Here is an 8,865-nt window from a genome sequence, read left to right as displayed (position 1 = left end):
ACCTCACTATTCGGGGAACAGACACAGTCTTTATAGTTTGTACAGCACAAGTACTTCTATCATTTAAGCGGGTAGAACACAAGTCATCAGGGCAGTTATTTGAGATTTGACTTACTATTCACATGGAGCGCAGCATCCTGGAGATGTTGTCCGACATGAGCTCCGCTCCCACTCTGCTAGGGTGCAGGCCATCAGCGTGAAAAAGCCTAGGACGCTCCCATAAAAGATTCCAGTTATTAACAAAAAGCAGTTTCTGTTCTTTACACCATGACAATAACCATTCATTTAAAGCAATATTAAGCAACTGTATACTTACCTCGGACTTGTGAGCGTCAGCCTGGCATGTTCCCAGCTGAGAGCTCTTCACGCTCTCAGCTGGGACTGCTTTGCCACCAGGTCCCGGATCTGCTTCTCCACGGCCTCCAGCTCGACCTGCACTGAATGCAGCTCGAACGTGTCCTTACCTGCACTCAAAGGTAGACACACATCCGGCATTAAAGCAAGTAACAGTGGTAAAACAATGGTAATGTGTGTGAATAGAGTATTAGTGTAAGTGAGATTAGCGGCAACCACACTGGCAATGCTAGCGGGCTATCCAACAGGAGGCATCCAACAACGCACTGATTCGAGTGCCGCAAACAGGAGACAGGAGTACACTGAACAGAGAACGAGAGTGAGCATACAACGATCCGACAGGCAATGAGCAACAAACAACTCAATATAAAGGGTGCAGCTGATCAACACCAGCTGACCCTGATCGCTAATCAGCGATCATGAGTTGCCTAGCAACGCAGGTGACAGCAACACATGCACATAGACACACACAAAACAAAGGAGGAACCCACAGACCTGCGAACCGTGACATGTTTACATTAAACTTGCGTTACCAAGGCAATGACTGACACATTTGTATTACATTCCAAAGAGTCACAGTCAGTACAGTCTACAGTACTACAATCAGTAATCACATGCTGATGCCCAGTCATACAGATGGTAATAATACAGATTGCAGGCCATACAGCCAATAGTCACACTCTTATGGCCGTTCATATAGGCAGCATTCACATTGATAGCTGGTCATACAGTCAGTAATCACACGCTGATGTGCAGTCATACAGATGGTAATTATGCAGATACAGCCACATTACCCACAATACAAACACACACGTATATGAAAAATGTTGAATAGGGAAAAAAAAAGAATTATTTGTGCAAAAAGTCGATCGCTAAGATACGCCCCCATCAGATGACAGGTGTGTCACAGCGTGCATCACAAGCCGTCACAAGAGCGCGCCAGAATTCAAATAAACAAGATCTATTGTCGATGCTTGAGGCTTAGACCTTTAGAATGATATATAGTTTGTCAAGATGAATTATGTCCCTTTTCATTTAATCTCTTCGTAAACATTGACACGTGCAAACAAAGAGCGTTCAGTGCGCCGGCGTCCAGGTGCGGGTTAACATGTTAAAGCACATGCCAGAAAAGACATTAGATAAAATGAGGAGATTTATTTTATTTATTTATATATATATATATATTTTTTTTTTTGCATGCCAGATAACTCTATATCGGTGAAAGAAAAATAAGATGAAGATGGAAAAAAGGTCAGTTTGAGTAGATCAAGTAATGAAACAGGATTGTCTGTATTAATGAGAGCATTTACAGTAAGTGTAGCACAAATCACACAGGATTATAACAGTCCATAGATTTTGTCAGTGAATGAAAAGACAGAAGGAGAGAGAAAGAGAGACAGCTCCTCTTGTTTGTCAGCTGCTCAGGATGTGAAAATGCACAGCTGGCTCACTTTATAAGGACTAGAGTATGTGTCAGTGCGCCTTTTCAGTCTTTACACAGTCACTAGTAGAAAACAACACAGTATTGTTGGTGCCAAATGATGACAAACTCATGGACTAATTAAACAGAGCTCTCTGTATGTGTATGTGTGTCTGTGTGTGTGTGTGTGTAAGTGTGTGTGAGGCCTCTGTGATAAGTTCACTCCTGCATGTAGATCTTGTTCATTATTTTATTTTATAGGTATATTAAGTTGTTTTTTTATTATTATTTATTATTCCTCTTCCCTATACATGCCTGCACCATACCCTGACATTTTTTTTGTAGTGGTGTCCAAATACATGGTTCACTGTATAATTGTTAACCCTTTTATATCCATTATGTAATGTGATTTATAATGCAGGTCTGATGCATACTTGCTGATGCTGTGTATCATTAATGGAGAGAAGACCGCTGACATGACTAAATATGTGCACTGCAGCTTCCTTTATTCCATCAATCCATTTTAAGACTTTTTTAAAATCAATGTTTATATAAACAGAAGGAACTAAACTTATACAGAGAAACCGAATTTTAGCTTGATTTTTCTTTATTGACTAATATTCATTCATTAAATTATCAAATTAACATAATTAACTTATGAATATTTGATTAAAATATTTAGTTTGACATTGATGATTTCATTACTGCATTTGGAACAGATGAGATTCATAGATCTGATGGCAGTTGTAATTTAAAGTAATTTTTTCTTATGTACCACCTGAACCAAAAAAAAGTCACAATGTTTTTTCTATTGTACAAACTGTATTTTCTATCCCCAGCACCCTAACCCTACACCTAAACCTTCCTCTCACACAAAACTACAGGCATTTTTACATTCTCAAAACTATTCCCTACAAGGTCAAAATTACTGGTATTACTATATTTGTGAGTATATTTGGTCCTCATAATGTAGAAAATACCAGTCACATGCGCGCACACACACACACACACACACAGAGTCTCAAACCTTCACTATTGACTATCCTGACCTTTGACATTTCAAATGTTCTGAAAAAAAGACTATCTTTGTCAGAATACATGTTGTATATCGAATGTCTCTCTGTAGATAAATATGCTTATTGCTGCCAGATGGGTTAGTTTACAACATCTACCAGCAGCTGCATGCAGGCCAACTAAACCTGGACCCATTGGCTAATATGGTAACTGTCTACTTAAGACGTTTTGAGTACAAAATAATATTGAATACCTGGAGACTCTTTAAAATCAAATATTTGTTGCCATGTATAATTCTATGAAGAAGAAAAAAACATTTGTCCATGGAACCCTGATCCATTGCGCATAGGCTTCTTTTTAGAGGCCAATTTAAACTACTGGTTTTCACACAAGGGGAAAAAAGATGCTTAAATGTCAAAATCTGTTACTGAAAGCTTTCATAGAGGAACCCAGTTATTTCTTCTGTATGGCATAGCTGAAAATGGAGAGAGTTAGACCGTTTTTCTTTAAACTGAAAGCAATGACAAACAGCTAATCATTATTTTTTCATAACTGAGGTCAGATTGTTGATGCCTGGTACTGTGTGGATGAATTCATGTTCATTTAGTTATATATAGGTGGTGAGACTTGAAATTAGGAGATGGCATAAGAGCTGATGTCATCACATTGAGGTCTTCTCATGGCTACACAGTGCCCTCTTTTGATCTACAATATGATCTTCTGGTCCAATGAGTGATATAAGTCAGCACAGCCTGACAGAGACAACATTACAGGGAATACAGTGGACTATTACAGGTGCATCTCAATAAATTAGAATGTCGTGGAAAAGTTCATTTATTTCAGTAATTCAACTCAAATTGTGAAACTCGTGTATTAAATAAATTCAATGCACACAGATTTAAGTAGTTTAAGTCTTTGGTTCTATTAACCCTCTGGGGTCCGAGAGTGTTTTGGGCCCTGGAGAAGTTTTGACAGGTCAGGAAATTTGTGCTTTTTTCAGTTACTAATAAACATTTTAATGGCTACGTTTAGTAGTACCATAATCAGCACAAACTGGGCTACAAAAATATGTGAGCAGCATGTATATACGTGATTGTGTTTTTGAGAAAACAACGTTTAATCGTGCTTAGTGAAAAACTAAAATTTTAAAGTCACTGAAATAAGGCCATAAAACACATACAGAACATTTGTTCACAAGAGTATTGACTTCAACTGGATCTTGAAGTCTAGAGTTTTTGGTTCAGAATGATGTGAAAATCATCTTGTTTACTCACAGAAAACAATATATTGATTTACATTTTCTAAGACACATTTTGTGTAGAAAAGGAATATGTGAAGGGGCGTGACTGGTCATGGATAATGATGTGATTCACACCTGAGAAGACAAAGGCCTGCATAATGAGCTGCATAATGAGCCATTCAGTCAGGTGTGTGACTGAGGGAATTGCTACAAGAAAGAATGAGGAAAAATAAATGCATCTATTTTTTGTTTGTAGTTTATTTAGAATATATAACTATCACATAATTTTGGGAGAGTGTGCATCACATGGTCTTAGCTGTGGTCCAGGTTCCTCTGCAGGCAGGAATCTCAGAGCCTGTGGAACATGTCAACATCAGTCTCTGGTTTCCATGACTGAGTGTGCTGCTTATTTGCTTTAGCTGTCTTTGCCCTGTTATTCTCACATCTGCAATAAAAATGCAAGCATGCTGTTTACACAAATTACATTATTAACATTACTGTGATGTTCACTGATACTAGTACTAATTTATCGAAACAAAGAACTCAATTACCAGATAGCAAACATATTTGACCATGCAGTAACTAAATCAAATGAAAGTAACATCTGTAAAATGGTGAATGCACACTTACTCTAAGATTCTGAACGGAATTGAAAACATTTGTTGGCGAATGCAGGCGAATGCAACAGTGGTGTATTCCCCATAGTTCCTTAGTATAGTATGCATACTTCATGAGAAAACAGAATGCCAATTCTTACATTTTAACACTATCAACTACAAATAATATTACCACATATTCTAGGAATAATTCAATTACAATTACTATACTGTGCACTTACTCGGTAGGATTTTCCAGCGAACTCAAAACTGAACGACATGCGTGTGCCTTTCTTGTGCAAGATGCCGGTGATGCATCCAAAGTCCCAAACGAAAATTAAAACTGTTTCAAACATTTCAGCGTCAATACTCCATAAGACACGGGTATAACGAGATAATCCAAAGCTTCTTCAGGTGAATTCTGTCTTATTCCTCTCAGCGCGACGCGAACAGTAAAATTAAAAAAACTTGAGGTCTTGCTGCTTTGTTTGCTGTGATGTGGGCGTTTACACGCGGGGGTGCTTCACGTGGATTATTATAATATCTATAGCGCGCTCAGTGCGTGGGCGCATTAGAGATAATGAAGGGAGACGTGAAAGACTGGACATCGCATTGGTTTCATATGGATTACTTTATCACACAATATTTGCTTTCGATAAGACTTGCTTAGTTTAAAAGTAGACATGTCAAGCTTTCTATAGATATATCTCTCATGTCTCTTTGTTGAGTATTTGCTGAGTTACAGTTCATTTTATGGATGCGTTTCTAAATAAAGATCACGCAGACCAAGGCAGCAGACAGAGCACCCTGTTTGTTTTCTTTATTTTATAAATGCACAAAGTTTTGTTGTTATTATGTGTGTATACAAATAAAAGTAGACCATTTACAGATTCGATTGATATATTGCTCTTATCTGTAAGATAAGAACTGAAAGTGTAATTTAAGTTGTTTTCGGTGTTATCAGGAGAATATGCCACAAAATGCGTATCCGCGTTAGTCGACCTCCAAGGGTTAATTGAGATGATTTTGGCTCACATTTAACATAAACCCACCAATTCACTATCTCAACAAATTAGAAGACTTCATAAGACCAATAAAACAAACATTTTTAGTGAATTGTTGGCCTTCTGGAAAGTATGTTCATTTACTGTACTCAATACTTGGTAGGGGCTCCTTTTGCTTTAATTACTGCCTCAATTCGGCATGGCATGGAGGTAATCAGTTTGTGGCACTGCTGAGGGGGTATGGAAGCCCAGGTTTCTTTGACAGTGGCCTTCAGCTCATCTGCATTTGTTGGTCTCTTGTTTCTCATTTTCCTCTTGACAAGATTCTCTATGGGGTTCAGGTCTGGTGAGTTTGCTGGCCAGTCAAGCACACCAACACCATGCTCATTTAACCAACTTTTGGTGCTTTTGGCAGTGTGGGCAGGTGCCAAATCCTGCTGGAAAATGAAATCAGCATCTTCAAAAAGCTGGTCAGCAGAAGGAAGCATGAAGTGCTCCAAAATTTCTTGGTAAACGGGTGCAGTGACATTGGTTTTCAAAAAACACAATGGACCAACACCAGCAGATGACATTGCACCCCAAATCATCACAGACTGTGGAAACTTAACACTGGACTTCAAGCAACTTGGGCTATGAGCTTCTCCACCCTTCCTCCAGACTCTAGGACCTTGGTTTCCAAATGAAATACAAAACTTGCTCTCATCTGAAAAGAGGACTTTGGATCACTGGGCAACAGTCTAGTTCTTCTTCTCCTTAGCCCAGGTACTACGTCTCTGACATTGACTGTGGTTCAGGAGTGGCTTAACAAGAGGAATACGACAACTGTAGCCAAATTCCTTGACACATCTGTGTGTGGTGGCTCTTGATGCCTTGACCCCAGCCTCAGTCCATTCCTTGTGAAGTTCACTCAAATTCTTGAATCGATTTTGCTTGACAATCCTCTTAAGGCTGCGGTTCTCTCGGTTGGTGGTGCATCTTTTTCTTTCACACTTTTTCCTTCCTCTCAACTTTGTTAACATGCTTGGATACAGCACTCTGTGAACAGCCGGCTTCTTTTGCAATGAATGTTTGTGGCTTGCCCTCCTTGTGAAGGTTGTCAAAGATTGTCTTCTGGACAACTGTTAGATCAGCAGTCTTCCCCATGATTGTGTAGCCTAGTGAAACAAACCGAGAGACCATTTTGAAGGCTCAGGATACCTTTGCAGGTGTTTTGAGTTGATTAGCTGATTGGCATGTCAGAATATTGTAATTTGTTGTGATAGTGAATTGGTCTGTTTTTGTTAAATGTCAGCCAAAATCATCACAATTAAAAGAACCAAAGACTTAAACTACTTCAGTCTGTGCGCATTGAATTTATTTAATACACAAGTTTCACAATTTGAGTTGAATTGCTGAAATAAATGAACTTTTCCACGACATTCTAATTTATTGAGATGCACCTGTATTAGCTAGAAAGAGACACTGCACTTCATGTACTCTAGTGAACTTCCCAGGGCCGCCACATACACATCTCTGTGAAGTACACGAGACCATAGGATGTTCCGTTTGTAATGTTTGGTTTCAGAAGTGTGCTCACAAGAGCCCTCTTTGAGGCCCCTATGTGCACTTCTGCCCAAGCCACACCGATGTGCACACTGCAGCATGACTTCTGCCTGACAGTCAAAATGGCTTTACTTGACTCGGAGGAAGACCGCAAGGGTTGAGCGTGCCATTTCAGACAGGGAAGTTGATGGAGAAATTTACAGTATTACTCACAAACTGCAATTTCTCTCAGTGGCATGCACAGAGTGCCGGAGGGGCAGGGTAGGAATCATGCTCTGGGCTCGACTCAGTACAGATCAATCACACTAGACAGACAAGCTGGACATTGGGGGTCACACTTGCTATGGCACGGTTCAGATCATCTGGTGTCAGTACATCCAAAAACAGTCTTCCTTCTTCAGGCATTCCAAGCCTAAGCCTTTAGTCGAGTGCGGCAAGCTAGGCTTGTGACTGAATCACCATAAGCATGCTGTGTCCTGTCATTTTTTTCTAAAGGAGAAAGTAGACAAGAGTAAAGTTAGAAGAGACTCAGTAAATTAATCTGGAACCATGTTAAAATTGATTATTTAGTTATTCTCCTATTTAGATTTGTAAGTCAAAATGGACATTTATAAACCTAGAATGAACAGGAGTGAAATCGGCTAGTCATCATCACCAAAGATGCACAGAATACATGCTGTCAGAATACAAGTCTGAGAGCACAGACTTGGCTAGGACAATTACCCCATTAGCAATACTGGTAAAATGTGAGATGCAACATTCTTTTTTTTCAGTTAAATTTTGTGGAATATGTTGGGTGCGGTGGTGGATATTTAATCCAATATTGTCAATGTAGCTTTTATGGTAATAGTTCTGTCAGGACTACTACGGTCAGAGATAATTGACAATTAGCATAAGTTTGGTTTGGGGTATGATTCTGTTCTGGGCAAGAACTCCCCTCCCAGCCTTGCTATAAACCACCCTGAACAAAACCAAAGCAATATTAATGGTATCCATAATTCATTATGTGAAGGGCAGATGTAGTACTGTGGCTGGGTGTGCGTTGTATTCATCAGATTTCAGACTTTTCAGATAAAAGCTATGAATAAATAATGTAAATTGTTTTAAATGTATGACGTAAGGTAGTAGCTATTAAAGTCAATTCATGTGTATGTATGTATGCATGCATGTATGTATGTTACAGTGAAAGCAGAACGTTCAATCAGCACAGAGATTAAATTGACTGGAACTACCAGGGGTTCATAAGGTCGGAATACATGCATTCCAGCTAATCAGAATCAACGTTTCCACGTGTCCCTTCAGTTAAATGTGTGTAATGAGCAAAGCAAACGTCAAATTAAACCAAATGTCTTGTGTTGTGACTACAGGGGTATCAGTACTGTTATCATAAGTACTGTTATCTGTTTTCATAAAACAGTGTCATACTACGCACATCTGTGATGGATTTTCCTGGATTCAGTTTTGATTCTTTTTTTTTTTGACAAAGCCATTGTCAGCATTATGCTAGACACACAAACAGCTTACCAAAGTATCAGAGTCCTCTGTCAAACAATATAATTTTCAGGTGAATCAACAATGGGTCTTCAGATTTTTTAAATGTGGTTCTGGAAATTTTTTTTTTGACCCAGTAAGAAATATGAATTCCAGTTACATGAATTGACAGAGTGTCTGGAACAGTGGGGATTGAATTGGACC

The 8,865-nt window shown here is 39.0% G+C and overlaps 1 long non-coding RNA gene across 1 annotated transcript; it reads right to left on the bottom strand.

The window, feature by feature from the left end:
- Window positions 1–2,571: 2,571 nt before the first annotated feature.
- LOC107571488 (uncharacterized) lies at window positions 2,572–5,102 on the bottom strand. The gene is made up of 3 exons (XR_001607192.1): window positions 5,016–5,102; window positions 3,718–3,720; window positions 2,572–2,582 (listed from the first exon to the last, which is right to left on the bottom strand). It is a non-coding gene; the product is annotated as an uncharacterized lncRNA (long non-coding RNA).
- Between the last annotated feature and the right edge of the window lie 3,763 nt (window positions 5,103–8,865).

This window comes from Sinocyclocheilus grahami, unplaced genomic scaffold (assembly GCF_001515645.1).
Source record: "Sinocyclocheilus grahami isolate Dianchi unplaced genomic scaffold, SAMN03320097.WGS_v1.1 scaffold1600.1, whole genome shotgun sequence".
NCBI lineage: Eukaryota > Metazoa > Chordata > Actinopteri > Cypriniformes > Cyprinidae > Sinocyclocheilus > Sinocyclocheilus grahami.
Note: the sequence above shows the minus strand (reverse complement) of the source record. Positions and strands in the feature narration are given on the sequence as shown.